General features: G+C 45.8%; 1 protein-coding gene across 1 annotated transcript in view; it reads right to left on the bottom strand.

Annotated features, from left to right (window-relative positions):
• The window catches only part of LOC144772550 (pannexin-1-like), a 165843-nt gene that overhangs the window by 127920 nt on the left and 15576 nt on the right, over window positions 1-22347 (bottom strand). The gene's annotated exons all lie outside the window — the stretch shown is intronic.

The following is a 22347-nucleotide window of genomic DNA, read 5'->3' as shown; positions in this document are numbered from 1 at the left end:
CGCACCGATCTTCGCATCCAGCATATCTCTAGATTGCGTGATGGCTGTCATTAGCGCCGCATTATCTGGTCCCGAGCTCTGCTGTCCTCCTGAGGCCCCCGCACTCCCACTCGGCCCCGCAAATTTGTCCATCGGGCCCTGCTTGGAAGAGCCGCCGCTGTTGTTTCCTCTAGTCATTGTTCTCGTGGGGCTCACGCCCGCCTGCCGGGGATGGCGGGGTATAGAGACAGCCCCAACCGATCCCGTAGCGTCCAATGAGTAGCACCCCAAGCAGGCCCGGCGCACTGCACCACAGGAGGTGTCCCACACCACCACACAACCAAAAGTCAAGCCTCTTTAGGAGGGCCCCGTGGTGGAGTCAGGATATCTGAATGTGGCTGTGCCCACCGACACGGAAGACGCGGAAGGCAGCCCCGGCCCCCCTTCGTGGCACCCAGCAAAGACGGCCGTCAGCAATCCACAGGCGCACCAGAGTGCCGTCGTAGTTGGCCAGTGGCCCCCACCGCGGTCCGGCCCGACCGCCGAGTGATGGGTAATGCCCCACCGGCGCCCAGGGCACAGAGGGCTGGTGCAGGATCAATTGAAGGTGGTGGTGGGGGGGGGGGGGGGGGGTGTTGGTGCTATGGTGGGGAGTAGCGAGAGATCGGATGACTGCCGTCTCCCGGCGCTCCGAGGGCCACTAGCCCCGCGGTCCGACTCGGCCGCCGATCTGGGCCAGGCACCTCTGCAGGAGCTTCCCCTCCCCCACCAGGCCGCACACCACGCAGCTCCCCCTTACCGCACCGTAGGAGTCTGGACGCTGGTTTCACCGCCGGTGGGTCTCTGACGCCGCTCACTCTACGCCAGGTATGCTTTGCCGCGGCCCCACAGGTCGCGCGGGCGGGGCGGCTCCCCACACCCCAGCCGGTCCGGCGTCGCCTCACTTCCGGGCGGGGCGCCCACAAATCCAGGCCCCGGCTCCGGCGCTCAATGTAGGCCTCACCGCTGTCTCGGCTCTGCGCTGCCGGAGGCGGCAGAGATCACGCCTCCGGGGCCCCGAAATCCCTGTCGGGCCGTCTCCCCCTGCTCCCGCGGACAGCCTCTCACTTTAGGGCGGACAGAGGTCGGGGCGACGCAGGATATTAGGAAGGATCACTGGCGGCTGGACGGAGCTCGCTCAATCCACGTCCGCCATGTTCGCCGTCTTGGCCACGCCCCCATGAATTTTATACTTTGGCAGGCAGCAGATTGAGGTTGAGTAAACAAAGGAATTGTGGCATTCACTATTAATACATTTATCGAATGGTTTCACGTGGGGACAAGAGATCCGACATGGGCTGCAAAATTAATTATTGAGTCTGGATCTGGGGGTGGGGGGCGCTAGGGGGGTGGACAGCTAAAATGTCTGTTAGCAGCCCCAATGAGGTTCAAACTACTGACCCAGGGCATATCGAGGACGTGCACTTTCTGTGATTGTCACAATAAAGTTCCAGTAAAGAGGCTGCATATTGTGCTTCGCTATTTTGCACGCATGAACTAATGGTACCAGCCAGCATGCTTTTATTCTATATATTCCAGACAACCCAGGCATGCTGGTATTGAGAATGTTTGTTGTATATATTACTGGTCGAGGTTGACTTACCTATGGTTAGGTTAGTACTAAAGTTTTGATGGAAGGGGGTTGCTAGTACCCCGTCAGTGAGCAAGAATAGTTTCGTTTTTTTAACCTAATTTCTCTGGTTTATAAATCAGCAAAATCGCATAGAAAACCTACATCATTATCGCACGGCATGCATCAATGGAAAACGTTAGTCAGCCGCAGTAGTCTGATGTATCAGTCCACTTCTTTAGATCCAATTATGATTGCCTATTATATAATTTTTTCAATCTCTTAATTGGGCTTGAAATATAAAAATCTGCGTGTGTCGAATGTTCATTGTTTCAAGCAAGAAAATATTTTCTGAAATGTTATACATGAATCTGAAGAGTGTGAATTGAGATTTCATATGCTAACAAGGAGTATTAACTTTATTTTTCCGTGGGTTTCCACGTATTCCTGTCCTGCTCTATCTTCCTCTGTTTTCCAACCCCTGCTAGATTCCTTTGCTGTGCTATAATCCTTCCATACTTCCTCTCCAAGTATCTACTTCGCTTCCTGTGTTTCAGGGCTCAAGTCATATCAAAAAGAAGTGGGGGGACTGACAATATGCAAATTACCCCATGACGTCACGTACTGAACGTGTCCCGGTGGCTGAAAATGACTCCGGGTCAGATTCAGCTTCTTTCTGTGGGGCCCAGCTTCTTGGCAGGGGGACGGCGTCCACCCTGTGAAAAGAGTGGGGGGGCGCTGTCCATCCGCGTGGACCCCCGACTCGAGCCCTGCTGGGTTTATACCCTAGGGTGACCAACCGTCCGTAATTTCATTGCCATGTCCGTTGTCCGTCATAATTCTTTTCACGGACGGCTTTTGTCCGTAATTCTGGCGTTTCCAGGAATCTTGGATGACCCATGTGCGAAGCTTCAAGCGTTTTAGAGCACTCACTGCTGGGGCCATCTCGCATTTCTATGAGGTGATGAAGAGGCTTCAACTGCCCCTCACGTCGGTCAGTTAGCCCCATTGTCATTCTGTCTGTGGCGATTCTCGTATACAGAATGACAATGGGACATGGGCCATGCTGCAATTACAGCACGTTGTGTGTCTGTATTTTGCTTTTTAAAACATCAGCTTACAACTATGGTGTAATCCAAAAGCTTTCAGCAACGCTTATTAGAAGAGTTCTTGCTAACATACTTGACAGTAAAATTCTGTCCGGTAGGCTCAGAAGGATGAATAAATAACAAACTAAGTTCAACTTCCTGGAGATCTGGGTTCGAGTCTCGGTAACGACGCCAAAACCTCCTGTGATTCTGGGCAAATCACTTAATCTCCCCGTGCCTGAAAATGAAAGTGTATCCTCATGTAACGTAACTGGAAAATATGTAAAGCGCTCTGATACCTGATTCGGTTCGGGTCTAGTTCGCGCTATATAAAACTCCGCAAAAAAAAAATAATAATACTTAAGTGCAGCTGATCAAGAGCCATGCTTTGGGGTTCCCGGTGCGCTGCATTTTGAAATAGACGACAGAGCTAATGGCAAAGACTTCTGTGTTCTTTGCCAGTCTGCAATTATTTTGCCACCATACAAAAAATTTCAGTTTAACTCTGGTAATTAATGTATCTCCTTGAGAGATATCTGAGCTTTGACTGGTCCCAGTATTAGAGCAGAGGGATAATGTGCCTCTTGAAAGCACAAAGTGTAACATGCAGTTCAACATTTTTTTATGTAGATAGTTCAGTGGGTTCATTTGGATAATAATAAATATCAGTAAGAACAACCCCCAACCACTATGTTATGTTTTAAACCCTGAGTTTGTATGTCTCCAGACCAAATATTCTTACCATGTAATCGGGGCAACTGGAAATATGCACTTCTGCGGTCGCTGTTCTTTTTCTTATAATTAGTGATTTGCCGTATTTACCATATAGCCCATTATCTGTTGCATAATTTGCAAATGTTAACAAAAAATTGTTTCTAGCTCAAATGGATCAAAAGTTACTAAAAGAGTGAAAAATTGTATTCACGCATAGTGGTAGGCCCTTCAATGGTCATATTTCCGTTGCTTATTTATTAAGTTGTTAAGCTGGTACTCATGAGGGGAAATCTTTGCTCAGACAGTATTACCAATTTTCCAAGTTTTAAAATTAAAAAATAATAAAGTAATACTACAAGATATGTGCCGCATTATGCTGCATAATTTGCCTTAACTTGCTGTATAATTTAGTCAACCCTTTTGCATAATTCCAGTGGCCCTGCATATAATGTCGACCTGTATGAATGACATGTAACTCCTACATCTTTGCAGCCCTCATTGTCTTAAGTAACATTTCCTCTACATTGACTTGCACACTTATGAGTCATTGTATCTGAATAAAGTGTGTGATGTGAAGCACTCTTGACACTACATTGGGATGAGTACCACTATAAATGAAATGATTAAATACACAAGGGAGAGGGTATATGAAGGAAAGAGGGACACTGTTGAATAGTGGTACTGAGAGAATCCTTGAAGAATGAGGTCTTGGGGGCGGGGGGGTGGAACGACGAAGATTGCCACACTAGGTGGAGCCAGAAGTAAAGCCGGCGCTGCCATGGGCGTAGTTATCATTCCTGTAGCCTATGCAGTGCTCCAAGCCCTAAAACAAAAGCACTTCAAAAGCTGATTGTGGGATGGACTGGTAGTAAGGCATAGTCTATGAACAATGAGATTTCATTTTATTTCAATATTTCTAGTTAATGGAGAACAAAGAGTGCAATTAGAAATGTCTAACATAACGTGACTGGTGTGCACTAATCCCAAAATCTTCTAGTGCCATACTAACCTGCCAGGCAAGTGCCTCGTGCTGCAGCCTTGGATCGATTTCTCCCTCATTACCTGCGGCGGCCACACCAGTGGTCCTGCCGCCCTATTTTGAGTTACGTGGTCGGACTGCCGCAGGCCCTCTGCAACCGCCGGGGAACCCCTGGTACCTAGTGGTGTTGCAGCGGTGTGAGGCAGTAATATCCTGGTGTTGCAGCATTGACTGAGCGCATTGACGGCTCTCGGGAATCGGACCACAGTTCACTTCAAGAAACTATATGGGTTGGCTGACCGTCCTCGGCGGCTTTCCTTTGCGAAGTAATCTACCATATATTGGAGACTTGATCTCTGCTATCCTCAACACAATTCCAGGTTGGCTGACCAAACACGGCGGCTTTTGTCGTGAAGTATTTTACCATGCACTGGAGATTTGATTTCTTCTATCCCCAGTAATCCTTTGCCGCCTCCGTTCTCTTTCTAAACTGCTGAGCCCACTGTGACCGCAGTTCCATTTAATTTACACCGTGGTAATCTACATCACAGCCTTTGCCCCCTCACCCCACCAGCTTCCCCCAGTCCTTAGGAAGACCCCCTGTAAGGCCTCCATTGATTCTTCTCCACATTGGAGGCGAAACGTCGACAACTATTATTCCGTCAGTACATGCCTCAGTTATAATACACTCACAAGGGCCACCTAAAACATGGCAATATGAATATTGTTTAACATATATGTGTTTGTCTTCTGGCTCCATATGAAAGCAATTTATCTGTATTTGTATTCGGACCAATAATTGATTGACCATCACTTTTGATCTTGCAAAAATTCTCCATTCTTGCATGCCATCACACCAACTCGCACTCCCTACCTCTCCCTCACCCCTTGGGGCACAAACTTGTGTACCTTTAAATAAGCAATATATTGTTCATGCCAGGTCCATTGTCATTAAATAATAGTGTACCTGCATTACTACTTGACTTGGCTTACGTTTATGTTTTTTCAATCTTTACTTTATCTTTCTCTTATAAGTAAAAGTGTACTGGGATCCCTTCTCAATGTACCTTGGTGGTGCAGCTGCGGCACCGCCAAGCATATTACGAGTTTCTTCACTGCCAGCCTTTTCATGGCGGTAAGCTGGCCATGAAAAAGGCTGGCGATGAGGGAACTAAGGGGGCTAAGACCTGCAGAGTTGCGCATACTAAAAAACCCCAAGAAGTGCACGATTGTCTCAATCTAATATAAGACTTGTACTTATTTTGGTTGTCTATTTAATTACTTCTAAACTATTGCGCAACCTCCTCTGATGTTTCTGTAAAACGTAACTTTTGTCCTGAATTTTGACCTTTTGTCCTGAATTTTTGTCCTGAATTTTGACCATTTGTCCTGAATTTTTACACTCACTGTCCTGAATTTGCAACCATGCCAGTTGGTCACCCTACCTCCACCGCACTCTCTGCAGAGTATCTACCCATCTCCGCTTCTTTATAAGAGTCCATTCCTGCTAGGATAAACACTCGAGGCCCGATTCAAGAACCATTCCCGCATCTAAGTCCAAAGCACATGTAAAAAAAAGCATGATTTTCACGCTCAAAGCTCCTTGCACTCTTCAATCAGTTTACTCATGTGCAATATTACCCCAAAATCACTCTCAAGGAGAAAGGAGTGGGTGGCCTAGAGGAGCGATGCCCTGGAAACATTCGGAGCAGCCAGTAACATGTGAGATTTCTTTGGCCACTAGTAACCCTTGCAATGTAGTCATAATCGAAGCAGCAACTCCCATGATGAGAGATGGAGGGGGATGTTGAGGGTTCCTGTAGAGAGCACACATCATGCAGTGTAATTACCCAAGCGTAATTGTGAAATATGTGCAAACAGTTTCAAGAGGCTCCATATACTCACAATTGTTTTTTCAAAAACCTTTCCAGACGGGTGCCTGAAAACCTTTTGAAACTGCCAGATGTGAGCCATACAAGGGCGTAACTTTGACTTATAGATGGGGTATCACACTGGTACCCTGATTACCCATCGTTCGGCTCTCCCTGTACTTGTCTATACTCCTCTCGCACACTGTCCATTCTCCTTCTGCTTCATCTCCGAGTAGTCACTCCCTTCTGCTCGCCTCGTAGGCTTACTCTAAATAAAGGAGCAAACATTCCACGTGCATTCCACGGCTGGGAAGAGTTCTCGCCTCGGGTGTTCAAGCCACCTCTTGTTTTTTGCAAGCCCCTGTAGGATTGGATTTGAAGCACACTGCTAGGGCCTTATGTACAAGCTTCTTTTCTACATTGGTCCGTGAGTCGACAACCTGTGGACCTAAATTAAGAAGCAGCACAATGTCCAAGAGGAAGAGAATTAAATCGTTAGGCAGGATTACCCAGAACACCCCACTGTACACTCCCTCCACAGAGCAGGCACAGCCTTAGTTAACACGTGCACTCAACAACCCGTCCCTGGTTATTTTCCTGCTGCTGGACTCCACCGTGTAGAAAAGTTCCATATGTTCTTACGTAATGAGATGATGCTATTCAAGTGCGCGCGTGTCTTAATTGGTAACTATGCGGGCACAATAATAAACGTCTGTAAGCGCATTATATACTGTAAAACCTGCTAGTGAAGAGGTCTACAGAACAAAAAACAATATCCAACAATTAAAAAGACGCTTAGCCTGAACATAGCAGTAAATATCAAGACCTTGTTACAACAAGACAGTGGTAGGCACCACTGAATGGTTACAATGCTTACAAATACCATACAGGAGGTAATCCATAGCGAAATACCAAAATGTGTTGCTAAGACACCATTGATAAATACGTCAAAATAGCTGTGAGTAGACACATGGTCATGAGAGCAACTGTAAGCCACAGCGGCATAGCTGGGTGGGAGGGGGAGGCGGGGGGGAGGGATGAGCACCGTCCCGGGCAGCACAAGTTTATTTTATTTAATGCAGTTTTATACCTCATGCAAGTGCTAGATGGTCATAATGGTCAAGAAATAGGTGGAGTTATTCCAGGAAGTGTCTTTGGAGGAGAAGAGTTTTAAGATCTGCTTTGAAGGTCAGGAGAGAGGGGATGGTTCGGAGGTATGGAGGAAGTGAGTTCCAGATTCTTGTCGCATTACCAGAGAAGGATTGAGCCATAAATCTTTCCCTTTTGAAGGTAGGAGGTTCGAGCAGTAAGTTCTTCGCATTGCATGAAGGTATAGAGCCTCCTGAGATTTGGGTTTATTAGCCAGTTAGCGTAGGGTGGAGGTGTGCAAGGCTTTCTGGGTGATACAGGCAGTCTTGTAAATTGACCTTGCTTAGATAGGAAGCCAGCGAAGAGATAACAGTATGGGTGTGATGTGATCATTTCTTTTAGGCAAATATACGAAGCGAGCTGCTAAGTGGAGGATGGATTTTAGAGGGTAAAAGTGGGATTTGGGGAGCCTACAAGGAGAGAGTTGCAGTAGTCCAATCTGAAAAGAACCAATGATTGGACCAAGGTTTTTAGGTCTTGTTCAGGAAAGAAGCACCGAACCCCCAGAGAAGGCGCAGTCGGTAGCGTGCATTTTTGGTGATGGAATTGATATTAGAGTGTAAGTTGAGCCTTTTATCTAGGACGACGCCTAGATATTTGGGACTGTCAACAATGATAGGCTTGTTGAGAATGTTCAAATTGTTCATCCAAGATTGGATGGTAGGAGGAGAAAGTGGGGGCAAGAGGTGAAGGAATTCTGTTTCGTAAGGATTCAGTAATAGTTGATGAGTAGACAGCCATTGGTGGATGGAGTTGAGAGTGGTGTTGAGGAATGAAACATCATGAGTGGAACAAACCTTTAGGTAGATTTGGGTGTCATCTGCATATAGGTGATAATGGATCCCAGATTTATTTAGGAGATTACCAAGCGGTTCAATGTAAAAGATGAACAGTGTGGGCACGAGAATTGAGCCTTGAGGGACACCTTGTCCAACAGCCATTGAACTGGGGAGACAAATGGAATTTTGATCATGTGGGATCTGCCAGAGAGGAATGATTCCATTTGAGCACAGTGCCTTCAAAACCCATTCTTAGCTTTAAAGTGTTCAATAGAGTGTTGTGATTAACAGTGTCAAAGACTGCGGATAAGTCAAGAAGGACCAGGAGACAAGATTAATCTGAGTCAAGTACTCACAGGGCATCATCAATCACTTGAAGTAGGGCTATTTCAGAACTGCAACCTTGGGTAAAACCACATTGGAATTCGTCAAGGAGGGAGTTGGCCTTGAAATGTTTGGAAAGTTGCTTCGCCACACAACTTTCTGTGCAGTGCTCAGGGGAGTAGGATGGGTAACCTGATCCACAAATGATTTTACTTTTTCATCAAAGAAAACTGCAACTTCTGCCGCTATCTTGGGGCGGGGGGGGGGGGGGTTGTCAAATATGGGGGGAGGGAGAGGTGGTGCTTTTGATAAAGTCGAATAACTTTTTAGGTCTGTTTTTGGCGGAATCTAGGAGGGTTCTGAAGTGCATTGCTTTTTCATAGACAATCTGTTTGTGGTAACAGGATCTTGCGAGGAGGAGATTGGATAGATTGGTGGTGGATGGAGAATGTCTCCATAATTTCTCAAGGTTCCTTAAGTGTTTTCTTTCTTCGTAGAGGTATTTATTGACCCACGGAGCAGAAGGAATAGGTCTTTTCTCTTTGCTTAGCAGAGTTTCGGGAGCAGCGGCCTCCCCTGCTCTTACCTGCCATCCTGGGGCAGCAATAGCAAGCAAGCACCCTCCCCTAATCCCTCCCCGCGCTCCTCATTGCGTTTTGAGAAAACTCGCCAGCACTCCCATCCCTCTCGCCGCTTTTCACTGTGGCCGCCGCGGAGCGGCAAATGCAGGGACCGCCAAGGGCGGCCACAGGGCTAGCTACGCCACTGGTAAGCCAGTCCTGGTTTTTCTTCCAACCGCCAAAGGAGATTCCTGAGGGGCTGTGGAGCTATGTTTACATATCTGTCAATTTTTCAAGAAGGAGGAGGGTGATATTTGCGTGGCATAGCTAACACTATTGTTGGCATGGAGATATTAGGGTTATTCACAGAGACAACTTACAGCTATGTGTGTTGAGGCTTCAAAATCTTAGCTTTCTGCCCTTCTTTATTATACCAATAGTGAATAAAACATCATTATGCACTATTAATATATATATATTTTTTTAAATACCACCGGCCGGTGTTAATTAGCAACCTTGGGCTATGAATTTTTCTGATGGTCAGCCATCAGACAGATTGCCCAGGCTGGTGAAGTCACAGTGTTTGCCTCAGGGGTCCGACACGCATAGGTGTCAACCCATTTCTGACACACCCCAACTTCATCTATTCAGGTAGCCGCAAGCCCTGCAGTGCTGGGGCTATCCGTCAACCAGGCTGTCCCGTCAATCTCTCACTTAGCAAGTTGGCGGGGCAAAGGAATCAAGAGATGGAGAATCAGCAGGGAAAGGATGAAGTGAGAAAGATCAGAGAGATAAAACAGACATGAAGTGGTCAGAGATAGACCGAAGATGAATAAGCAAAATGACAAATACAGATGGAGTGGGTCCAGGAAAGTATCATAAGATGCAAGAGACCGAAATGGGGTAAGGTGTAAAATATTTACAGGACAGGCGTTGCCTGCCTATTTTTAAAATGTTTACATTTGTTCATTTATTTTATTCTCCGAGACATAAAAGGCTCCACCCATCTTCAACACGCACCTGGACCCAGCGTGAGTGAGCCCTAGCCCTTTAAGTGGTGCCTCTCCAGTTCTGGACCCCTGACGGTGGTGCTAAAGGTCCCCAGATAACCCTAATCCAAAACTTGGGACTTAGAATATTTTCTGCCAAAAAGTGCCCAGAAAACAGAGAGGTGACGGGGGGCCTACCGGCTCACTGATCTAATCGAGGTGCATCACCGGGTGGCCTAACTTTGCAGCAGCCCCGCTACGTTCTTCTCTGCAGCAGCAAATTCTGTTCAGCTGTTCCGCGCAGAAGAGGTATTCGGCTCTCGTTCAATACAGACTAAGTTTGTACATAGAAATATTCACAGCATCTTAGTCTGGCAGTTTCCCGTAGGCAAAGCCTCCTCCTTGGACACCACCGGCTGCCTTGCCCTGCTGAATTTAATCTTTGAATCTTTGGAATTTCTTCTAAGTCCAAAGGTAAGCGGAGACCAGGCGCAATCCATTTAGTGTATCCAAACCGAGCTCCATCTAAGTCGACCATTACTTTCAACTTTGCTTGGTTCTTACACTAGATGTCCGCAGTTGATGCTTTGATCTTTTGGGTGCTGGACTGTAGTAAAATCTTTTTTTAAATCATAACTTCGGTTCTTGTAAACAAAGAAATGCTAACAATGCCAGTCTATAGGTATTGCACCTCGCTCTTCCGTTTCCTTACTGTTATACCAGAAAATAGTGCACAAACACCCCTGCACCCGCCATCGTTCGGTGCAACTTCAGATGCAGAACAACACAATTGAATCAATGGAGTGGTGCATTTAAGACAATACCCAAGTTTGCTATTGTCCAAATAACGAGTCCAGTCAGATGTCCATTAAATTCATCAATATTTATTTAGATAGTATAAACAAAGCATCATCCAGCCAACGCGTATCGTTCATCAGTTGATTGAACTTCTTAAGGGCTAATGTTCATAAAAGTCCACAATTAAGTGTGACAGAAACGTCCAAGGTTTCTCGTGTCCGGAAACCACATGAAAAGTTGATACCACTTAAAATATGGTAATGGTGCAACACACGTCTAATGTCATGTGAAGAGGGAACACATGATAATGTCCTCGGTCTAATAACCAGACCTGCCTACGAACATGGATGGGCATTTGTATTGTGATTATTAGACCGAGGGCATTATGTGTTCCCTCTTTGCATGACAGATGTTTAGTAATTTTGGTGTCAAATAATTTATTAAAGTATACTCTATTTTTTTTAATTGGTGTGGGATTTTTTTGTGTTGTGTTTTCACTTCATTACTGTTTAAGTGCTGCATAATTAATGTATTCATTGCCTCCCAAGTTATGTCCTACTGCTTTCTGTGCCAAGCTACCAGAGGGTTATGCACAGGTTAATTTAGTGACTTTTGTGGTACACCAGAACAAAGATTGTGGTTTGGACTTAAGAAGGGCTCACATCACCCTCCACCAAAAACCCAATTTTTCCACAGCTGTATAACAGTTGATCCCACAATGGATGTCAAGGGCTCCTGGTATTCTGTTATAGCAGGTGCCTTAGGCTCTGGCTTCCATGCTTCACACCCAATCATCCGAACACTACTGGACAACGGAGAAACAGTTGCCCTCATCCTACTTGACCTCTCCGCCGCCTTCGACACAGTCTGTCATAGCACCCTCATACAACGCCTCAGCAACGTCGGAATACAAGGAAAAGCTTTGGACTGGATCATCTCGTTCCTCGCCGGAAGAACACAGAGAGTACGCCTCCCCCCATTCAAATCAGAGGCCACTGAAGTCATCTGTGGCGTACCGCAAGGATCATCACTCAGTCCCACCCTCTTCAACGTATACATGAGTCCCCTCACATCCATCGCGTGCCAACACAACCTCAACATCATCTCCTACGCAGACGACACCCGGCTGATCCTCTCCCTCACCAAAGACCCAAACACCGCCAAAACCAATCTACACGAAGGAATGAAAGAAGTAGCCGAATGGATGAAGAACAGCCGTCTAAAACTAAACTCGGACAAAACGGAAGTTCTCATCCTAGGATCATCCCCCTCTGCCTGGGACGACTCATGGTGGCCACCGGCCCTGGGCACAGCACCCATACCTACAGATCACGCACGTAACCTGGGCTTCATCCTAGACTCCTCCCTCTCGATGACCAGACAAGTCAACGCCGTTTCATCTTCATGCTTCAAAATCCTACGCATGCTCAAAAAAATCTTCCGTTGGATCCCCACCGAAACAAGAAAGACAGTCACACACGCACTGGTCACTAGCCGACTGGATTATGGAAATACCCTTTAAGCCGGAACCACAGCAAAACTACAGAAAAAACTCCAACGCATCCAAAACGCCTCAGCCAGACTCATTCTGGACATCCCCCGTCAAGCTCACATTTCCGGTCACCTGAAAGACCTCCACTGGCTCCCCGTCAACAAGAGAATAACGTTCCGTCTCCTCACCTACGCACACAAGGCCCTCTACGACCTAGGACCCGAATGCCTCAATACTCGACTGTCCTTCTACACACCCACCCGCCAACTACGATCATCCAATCAAGCCCTCGCTGCAATTCCGTGCATCCACAGATCCACCATGGGAGGAAGATCCTTCTCCTACTGTTGAAAGTTAGGCTGAAACCGTCAACATTATCGGCGCCCTCTTGCTCTCCTTAACCTTTTTGTGCGCGTAAAACAGCCGCCATTTTTGAACACCATGGCTTCCCTGCTCCCGCCGAGAGCCAGCGCGCCTCTCTCCCATTCCTAACTTCGCCGGCATCCCCCGCATACTGACAACCCCCCTGCTTGCACCTGCCGCGAATCATAAAACCCCTCTTCAGCGCTGCTCTGCCCCAGACCCTCGTCCTGTTCCCAGCGCGACACCTCCCTTCTTCCCATTTATGATCCCCGGCCCTTTGATGCAAACCCCATTTCCCCGTGTGCCCGTTTGTCTTCCCCGTTCCCAGGCCGACACCCAGCTCTGCCGATACCAATCCCTTGCCCCTCCCCGTACAATAGAAAGCTTTCCTCCTCTAAGGACCCCCGAGATGATCAAAGCCCCCCCCATCCCACGAGATCCGATCGAAACCCACACACACTGTGGATCGGCGGAATACCCAGCTGCGCGATGATCATCACCTGTTGTGAACGGGGCGGGGACTTCCACTGTAACCTTGCGTGGGAACGGGCTGGGAAAGGGGGGATTCTGAGGATGTCTTTCCGTACTTCAAAGTATCAACGAGAGTGTGTTACATGCAATAAACAGATAAACGCGTGTATAAGAGGCCAGGCCTCAGGGATGCAGTTAGAGCACCTCAGAACGATACCTTCTGTCCGTTTTCGTTGTGTTCTCCTCCGGAGCGAATAAAAACCTTGTTTCCTGCCTTCCAGTCTCCAGCGCCTGCCTCTTCAATAGTTTAACTTCTTTGTGGGTTCAAGAGGCGACACCGCCGGGCAATAATTAAGGATCTTATATTCTGGTTGGTAGTGCCCCCCAGTTAGTTTCCACACTACTTAGCGGCCAAATCCTGGAATTCTCTCCCCACTCACCTCCGCCTTACACAGAACCACCTCTCCTTCAGAAAGCAACTAAAAACCTGGCTTTTCGATAAGTAATGCTCCCACCCTACCTCAAGCGCCTTGAGACCCTCTGGGTGAGTAGCGCGCTATACAAATTCCTGAACTTGAACTTGAACCCAATCTGAGAGGGTATGTTTCTGTGATTTAAGTAGGCTTAAAAAGGTGAGAGATCCCCCCAAAAAAGGATGGTATGACTAATGACAACTAGGAATCCTTTTCAAAAGGCATGACCTATGTACTTAAGTGTGTGGTTTAAAAACATACAAATTAAAACCCTCTGCTTCTCACTGCCTATCCCCGAACCAGTATCTGGGCGCCTCTCAGTTTTTGGCTACTGCATTCAGGCATATAACCCAAAAACCTACATATTTCTAAAGCAAGCCAACCCTATCGACTTGGCTAATTCATGTTAGCTCTATAAGGTAAAATGAGTAACAACAACATTTTATTAAGAGTAATTAGACTTTAAAATGTTTCAATTCTGAAAACATGTGACTGTGAAGTCATTACTAAGGAGTGTATCAATCTCTCCCTTCCACCCTTCACTTCTCTTGCTTTTGCGCTGCACTATTTACCTAGGCTTCCTTTCTCCTACATCTTTCGGAAACGGTTCATCTCCATATTGCATGTCGCTGCCTTCTACTTAATTACTGCCTTTTTCCTCTGTCCTGGTCTGTGACCCCCCTCCCCTTCACAATGCACTCTCTCTTAAACATGCACTATCTCTTCCCACCTGAAAACACAGCATTTTTTTCCTTTTCATCCTATCAATATTTTGAAAGCTGTGTACCTCTTATGCACAGTTTCACATTAAATGGTGCAGATAACTTGAATGTGCGCTCTGCAGAGGCACCACAGGTTGGATGAGCATGTATGTAGTCTGCAAGCTTCTATGGCCCACTGTGAGAAAACATGCTCATGCTCCGACTTCATTCAGCCTTAACTCCAGCGCTCTCAATTGTGTCCAGTCACGAACATCCACTCACAAGCTGAAATCACCCAGACACCTAGTGGTGACTCAGTTCACAGGTTCAGCTCTATAAGAGTAATGTGTTGCAGAGAAAAACAAGCATTGACTATGTCAATAGGTCTATCTTATGAATTAAAGTGTATTTTGTGTCATTAATGGGTTTAGGCACTCCATAATAACAATCATCACAGTGAAACCCTTAGGGTTTTGTCACAGTGGATGGCTAAAGCCCTTGCCTACTGTGCTATTAAATGTAACAAAATACCTGTCTATAGCCTGTAATACAATGCAATAACAAATAAATGTTGAAGGCTTACTGGCTTTAACCAATGCTTTTCACAATTAATATGTTAGACCAAACTGCCTTAGTCATAACATTTCATGACAAACTTGACCTAAGGCATTGGACAAAACGTTTCCCAGTAACCAAATCAGGCCTACAGCTTGTCATCATAACCATGGCAGGCCTACAGTTTTGAGTGTAAGCTTTTACACAAGGTAACCATCAGACACAATCACATGTAGAAAGGCATCCAAAATGACAGTTAGCTTAGCAACATTCTATCACTCCTAAAAAGGTCTAACATGGATTCTCAGAGGTCTATACCCATGGTTTGTCACAGAGGGTAAGCAACACCAGACCATTGCCTACTATGGTAATCTGAGAGATTCCAAGCAACATACCTATCTGTGGGCTTTAATATAGAGTAATAACAATCCACATTTAAAAGCACATGGACTTTAACATAGGCTTGTCACAGTAAATATGTCAGGCATTGTGCCTTTATCATACAATTTCACAATATACAGATCAGGCCTGTAGCCAGGATCACTGGCTTGCCACCATAATCAAGTCAGTCCTGTTGTATACAGTATAAGACTTGCCACAAGCCAAAATGTGTAATACAAGCAATATTTTAGTGAAAGCACATAAATTCGGCCCAATCAAATCCTGTACTTGGGGAACAAACAAGTGGGAGGAGCCTAAGCCTCCCTCTCAATAGTACTCTGACAGCTGTTTTTTTGTTGATTACAGAAGTTAAGGCATGTCGAGCCAGACCTAAAAATCCATGTAGATTATTGTAGCCCTGGGCTTTTGAACACAAACCTGCACTCTGAAGTCTTAAAATGATGACTGGTCTCCTCCCATTTGTGCTGCTACCTGAGAAAAACAAACACTGTAAATTTTCAAAGTTGACGCTTTGATAGCAGTACAGTGTCATGTGGGTGCACCTGAAAGTGCCAAGCTCAGGCAGCTGGATAAATACACAAAACGATCATAGGTGCGTGGAGAGCAAGCGCTTTTTGCGGAAGCACACAACTTCAACATATACCCCCTAGCTACCAATTTGTGGTCGGAGCCAAAGCCCCTCTCCTGGTATTGCTCCTTAAAGCCCATTTTGATTAGAATGCCTGTCCTTCCAGGCCAATGAACTACAGAAACAGCTTAAGGAACGCAAGCTTAAGTACAACATGTGAAATGTAAACCGAGACTGCACTGCTGGCATTACCTTAAATCATCATTGATGAGCAATCGATCACTGCTTTCCCTGTCAAGGTAAGGCATGGATAAAGTGGCTAATAGGGGTCCATTTCAAAGTCCATTTTTAATCACCTTGCACGATTTACCCCACTTAAATCCCTGCTCTCTTCACTCCTGCAGCTCAGTGTATCTGTGGGTGACAGCATTATTTTGAGGGAGTTTAACCCAAAATGCAGGCGACACCCACTAACTTTGGGTGACTTGACAAGAATGTGTTTATTCGGTGGAAAAGAAAACCAAAAGTCCCAGCATGCTTCAGTTTTCTCTGCTGAAAACTGCAGGGCTGCCTGAAAGTCATTCTCACGACTAGCTGAAAGCTAGTCAGTAAACATTATAAAGAAACAACAACAAAACCTGAGCAAAACTGAATGCTAGGCAGGTAAGAGGGGGGTAAATAAACTCGGAGGAAACGTGACTAAACCAAGATAGAGAAACATACACTTCTGGTTTTAAATAACATACTATGTACATTAATTTAGAATTCAAATATATTATGCCTAATGTCATAACTATGGAAAACAATGAAAAACAACCATCAGAATTTCACCTATCACAAATTTAACCAACCAAAAATTGTGCTTCCTTGCAGGCATCACGGGTGGCTGGGCTGCTGCAAGTCTGAGAAAGAGGAGTTAAAGATGGTACTACAACGCAGATTTGAACAGAAAAGCAGGATTCAATGGCGATCAGTGTAGCGCACAGGTAGGCTATATGAAAAGAGGTAAATGGAGGTCAATTTAAGTCAGTAACTCTGCTTTACAGCTAACCAGTGAGGAGTCCACATTAACATTTTTATTTTCGGTGTACGGTCTAACTTTATAACTAAGTAATGTCACAAAAGGGACAAATTAAAGGACCCGAGGGTTAATATATGCAGAATGCTTAGGAAAGTGAAAGATATGCCAGCCAGCACGCCCCTACTTACCCTCAGGATGGACTTGGGACTCAGACCCCTTAAGGAAGAATTGGGACTTAAACCCCATACCTTCTGGAGACGTCTTTGGGTAACACCAGAACTTGTCAGCTACAGGCGAGAGCTCGCAGAACTTTTAAAAACACCAAATGTCTGGAACCTGCCCTGGCTGAAATACATTAGGCAAGAATTCGATAGATTGGGATGTTCTCTACTATGGATGAACCCTGAAGAAGCGTGCAGTGGTCTATCCAGACGGGAATTGGTTAGACTGTACTATGATAAAAATATGTCTGCCTGTCTAACCAATGCCAAAACTGGAACATTGACGAGATCATTTTTGGGTCAAAAGGACTACTATAAACTAGAGCTTGTTTTCGACATTATTAGCCCTAATGGTCATAGGAAGCTATATCTCCAATGGAGATACGACTCCCTACCGATAAGGGCCCTGACCTCACGCTGGCATCCTAATGCCCCCAGAAATTGCCCTGCGTGTGGTGCCGAAATAGAGTCCGAATTACACATACTATTCTTTTGTCCTTCCTATAAGAACTCTAGGAAGAAGTGGATTATCCCTATCTGCAAAAATCTGGGTATTAGGCAGTGTTCTCACTCCTATTGAATACTAAAAACAGATTTGTCCCCAATAATTGTTTTTGCGGTTACGAAATTCCTGGCTGCCATGTGGAACACTAGAAGAAAATGTTGGGAAAATGAGACGCACTACAATTGTGTAATTTCCCTAAGGTGTTCTGTGGTCTGTGATGATCTGAGGCCTTCTCTGGGGGATAGTCCTATGATTTGTGGTTTGACAATGTATTTTAAATAATTTTAACACCGGAACATATTTTCTTTTAACAATTGTAATGATATATGATGTTTTATTGTGCACTCTTTTATGACATTTCCTTTGTCGAAATAAAGATGAAATGAATGAATGAAAGATATTCAGTCTTCAGAAAAGGAGGCTGAGAGAAAACGTTGCAATTATAGAAACTAAAGAAATCAATAAGGAAGGACAGCCTATATATGTTAATAAATATAAAGACAAGTCAGCACTTTAAAACCAGAAAGAACACTAGTAAAGTTTGATAGCAAGAAAACAATTTAACCACTCTGCACCATCTTCCTGAAACAGCAGCCAAGACACAAATCAAAGTTTCAAGAGTCACCAATGTCAGAGGGGTCGAAAAAATAACTACGAATAAAAACAACATCGTTTTATTCAACACAAAAGGACAGAAATAAGTATATGCTTAGTTTAGTTCTTTCCATTCCATAGCTGAACAGCAAAGCTCTTCACGCAATGATCAGCCACCATGGTGTCAGCTCATCCTCTAAAACGGTTAAGACACTTCTCCAGAGCCAGTGTGAATGAAGGACACATGGGCAATGTATTGCTACTGTCCTTGGAAACACAGGAACAAGGTACTACTCTGAGCTCACAGAATTGCCAAGTACCTCCTTTTTAGGCTTCGGCTTTGTGGGGGAGTGAAGTCTAATTGACTAGGATTACTCTTGGCGGTGGCTGTGGGGCAGAATATCAACTCCAGGTAGCACATACATCCCTCACAATCAATTAAATATCCAAAGAAGGTTAATCTCTTCATGAAATACATAAGACTTTATTTACTTTAAGATAATACGTGCAGTCATTTTAATACAAGGATTACTTCTGAATACACACTCAAAGAGTAACTTTCCTATGCCTCATCAGGGGCGTGCTTTGAGCTAGGGCACAGTTACATTGATACATATGGGACTTATCGCCAAGAGCAACAATTAGGTTTGAGTGGTCTTGGTAGCACGGTTTATTATCTGCATCACCCCCTGTTGTCACAGCACATGTGGCTGTCTTAAGCAGCAGATTGGGCCCACACTGTTTTGGCACTAGTACATGCTGTAGTGGTCACACAGCTCAAAGGAACACCAACTGTGGGAAGAAGCAGCAGTCACAGGCGGGATGGTGAACAGCAGTGGAGAAGGTACGTGGTACTTCATAATGGCGAGACCACTCTGCAGGAGACTGCTGCAGCAGATACAGGACACGCGTGGACAATGGATCATAAAAGAACAAAGAGTGCGAAGGTGTTGTACAGGCAGACCTACAGGATTCACATTGACGTCAAGTTGCAGAAGATCAAAGAAAACAACACTGACACTCCATAAAGGCCTAACAGGGTCATCATCAAGTCACCGATGAACAAAGGATGCAAAAGGGATGCACTGACAACTACAAGAACCATCGTGTGAAGCATGTAAAAGGTTAAAACCCAATGACTACTAATAGCTTCCATGAATCACCAATAACTCAGACAAGGAGATAGTAGTCACTAATGCTGAGAGGAGGACCCCATTAGATACATCACCCGTCTCTCGTAGAGTTGAATGCTTTTCCTGGTACCTACATCAAAATCATGTAGAGCTCCTGTCGAGGGACGTAACACACAAGCATTATTATTCAGTGCTATGTAGCACAAATGAGACCCAAACGGTGCCTGTGTTGAGGGCTGCAATGGAACATCAGGGCTCTTCAGTGTTTATGTACCCCAGAAATAGTCCTTGGTCCAGGGTGAGAAGTTTGCAATCACCAGGAGCCACCACCATATAACCACCAGCATATAGCCACTAGCAGTGACGACGCGTCCCACGGCTCAAAAACCTTAATCAGTGTCATAGAAATGTTTTCCTCTAAACAGTCTTAGTATACTCAGCATGAGCATATGCTGAGGCATGTGTATGAGCATAATTAACAACAATATAGTTGCTCAAAAAAACTTTAGGCATACATTACTGACAGTGTGAGGTAAAAAGAACATTTCACGTTCAGGGCATCTGTAGAAATTATTTTCTGTCTTTCTATGGTTGACGAGTGTTGGTGCTAAACAACACTTGCCTGATGTCATTATCCAGAGCTGGTTGATGAGCAGCATTTTTCCTGTACATCCGAACAGCCCTCTTCCATATGGCTACTCCTTATCTCTCACTTTTAAGGAATGCAAGCTTAAGTATAACATGTGAAATGTAAACAGAGACTGCACTACTGGCGGGGATTACCTCAAACCATTGATGAGAAATCGATCACCATTTTTCCTGTCACATTGAGGGCATGGATCAATTGCCCAACGGGGTCCATTTTTAATTACCCAGCAGGAGTCGCCCCACCTAAAGCTCTGCTCTCTTCACTCCTTACCTTTGGGTCCCAGTGTTGTAAACGCAGGCCAGCAGCACCACAGGAGAGGGACGGGTCACGTACCAAGGATGGGGACGACCAGTATTTCGCGAAGAAGTTCTCTCGGACGCATGTGGTAAGTCACTCATGACATTACATGGAGAGACGGGGCTGCATGCAGCTCAGTGTATCTGTGGGTAACAACCTAATTTTGATGAAGTTTACCACAAAATGCAGGCAACACCCACAAATTGTGGGTGACGTAACAGTAACGCGATTATTCGGGGGGAAGAAAACCATAAGTACCAGCATGCTTTACTGGTGTTTGCTGAAAACTGAAGGGCTGCCTGAAAGTCACTCACATGACCAACTGACAGCCAGTCAGCAAACATTTTAAAGAAACAGGAAAAGAGGTGAATTCAGGTCAGTCCTGCAGGCAATCTAGCAGGCTAAAGCCATACTGTTTTCCAGCAGATGAAGGCCGCTGCCTGATGGTTCTTGAAATGCAAATTAGGGAATAAGTGTGGCGAACCTCCACCACTCAACACATCAACCAGTTTGGAGGTGAGCCCCAAGACGAACATACCTATAACAGAACACTGCACGCCCCTTGAAAAGAAGAGCAGCGTCTGCATTCTCTATGTCGGGACCTCCCAGGCATCATAGGATTCTAACTCCATCTGGGGGCTGGAACACTTTGACCGCCACCAGCTTCCCATGTCTTCTTGTAGCTCCACTAATCCGTGAGGACTTTAGGCAGGAACTGGTGAAAGCATGAGCAGGTCAGTGGAGGGTTACTGACCCAGGGACAGCTAGCCCTAAAAGCAGTATGTTGGGTTGGAAATGTCCCTTGCATGGTGATGGATGTGTACCCCTGCCCGGAGTACCTGAGCTGCAACAACGTCAGTATGACTGATGCTGATTTTATGTTGTCATTGGTGAACACAGATCAAGCGTGTGCGCCAAGAAGCCTGTCTCACAAATTTTTGGGACTGGGAGGGGCGCTCAAAGTGCTACCGTCCTTCCTAGGGGTTAAGTAGCAAGAGCGCGGGGGTGGCAGAATACCATGTAGCAATCAGTGAAAGTTAAATGGCCTTTTTACCCATTTACCTGGAGGGAGGTCTACAGGCTCACTCGTGTAAACATCCACTGCTGTGTGCTTAGCTCACTCTTTGCATACATCAAGTCAGTATGTAGCACTGTGCAGTGTGTGTTTGTGTGTTGTATGCATGTGCTAGGTGTTGTGCGCTTGTGGATGGTACAATACAGGGAAGACTTTAGGTTCCAATTTGGGAGACCCACAGCAGACTCGAGGTAGAGGAATCCCCCTCACCCACGCCGAGATAGATTTGTGGATTGCTGCATTTCTGTGAGCTGTGTGGGACACACAGCTCACAGAAGATGAGTCAGGTCCTCCAGCACACTTCAAAGGTTGATCTTTGATTCAAAGAAAGGCTACTGGAAAGGGTTCCTGGACACATCTCAGGAAGGTGATGGGGCTGATAAGAGAATCATAAAGAGTAGGGCGAAGGCCCAAGGCTAACCTTTTGATAAACATATCACTGTGCCCGACATTTAGATGTGAACCATCTAGTCACTCCCACGGCCTGTGTTGTGGGGTTATCAGATTTGGAGTCTCTCCTGCTGAGACAGACTGCTTTCTGGAGGAAGGGAAGAGGAGAGGAAACTTCAAAAGGAAGCAGACTACCAACATAAACTTCCAAGACTCAAAACCTAACTCACATTTGGTGACTTGAAAAGGACTATAAGAAGGAGAGCTCAAGTCCACTAAAACTGTCAACTGCCAAGCAGCTAGACGGGCTGTGTGAGAGCTGAAGCTGTGCAAGATTTCTGCCTGTGACCAGGACTGGAGGCAAAGGCCTGCCAGTCTCCAATCTGGGTATGGGGATATCAGGTAGGGACATCAAAGACCAGCTGCTCTGGGAGACTGGAGCTCCAGTCCCTTCTAAGACCAGTGAGCTCTTTGGGAAGAGGAGAGCACTGGAGGAAGTGAGGTCCATGGGGGGATCCTGGCAAGTGGATCCCTGTAGCAAGGTGCAGAGACAGTTGCTGCACCAATTGGATCGTTGCATGTGTGCAGGTTGAAGTCA

The sequence above is a fragment of the Lissotriton helveticus genome, chromosome 8 (genome assembly GCF_964261635.1).
Source record: "Lissotriton helveticus chromosome 8, aLisHel1.1, whole genome shotgun sequence".
Classification (NCBI taxonomy): domain Eukaryota; kingdom Metazoa; phylum Chordata; class Amphibia; order Caudata; family Salamandridae; genus Lissotriton; species Lissotriton helveticus.
This window is presented reverse-complemented; position numbering and strand designations above follow the sequence as displayed.